Below are 569 nucleotides of genomic sequence, written 5' to 3'. Positions count from 1 at the left end.
TTGGCTGAATTAATGATTATGTCACTTACGCTCTTCTGTTATTGAGCTGATTTTTTACCTTGGAATTACTTCGGTCGGGCTATAGAATCTCATTCAAATTTCTCGACGAATGTAAATTCAGTAAAAGCAACAGTAGTTTGTCGCGCAATTTGTATTTTCTTTTCAACTCCACCTATTCGGAAAAGTTGATAACGAGCTCTAGTTGAAAGGCAGTAGCAGTCAGGCCAAGTGCATAACGGCCAGTGGGTGGATGAAGGGGGAGGGGTCAGGTGGTGTTGTGCTCATAAAAGTGAACACATTGTGCGAGATATCGGTATCAAAGCTTATGACTGCTATCCCCCGAGGTATATTAACCGTGAGGGTAAACTCTTGTTGCACTCGTGACCCAACGGCAATATGTATCTTGTCCTACATCCGCCATTCACCTACTTTTTTATCCTCCAACCATCGGAGAACAGTTTTCAGTCAATTTTTTCAGTTATTCGATTTTTCAACCTAGTCCGTAAAGTCGCGCATTACGTCCTTAAAGAGTTATATTACCCATATCTTCGCACTTTTCATATCTTTTT

The 569-nt window shown here is 40.9% G+C and overlaps 1 protein-coding gene across 2 annotated transcripts in view; it reads left to right on the top strand.

The window, feature by feature from the left end:
* The window catches only part of LOC105269712 (semaphorin-1A), a 163122-nt gene that overhangs the window by 14463 nt on the left and 148090 nt on the right, over positions 1-569 (top strand). The window lies entirely within an intron of this gene.

This window comes from Fopius arisanus, unplaced genomic scaffold (genome assembly GCF_000806365.1).
Source record: "Fopius arisanus strain USDA-PBARC FA_bdor unplaced genomic scaffold, ASM80636v1 scaffold00074, whole genome shotgun sequence".
Taxonomy (NCBI): Eukaryota; Metazoa; Arthropoda; class Insecta; order Hymenoptera; family Braconidae; genus Fopius; species Fopius arisanus.
This window is presented reverse-complemented; position numbering and strand designations above follow the sequence as displayed.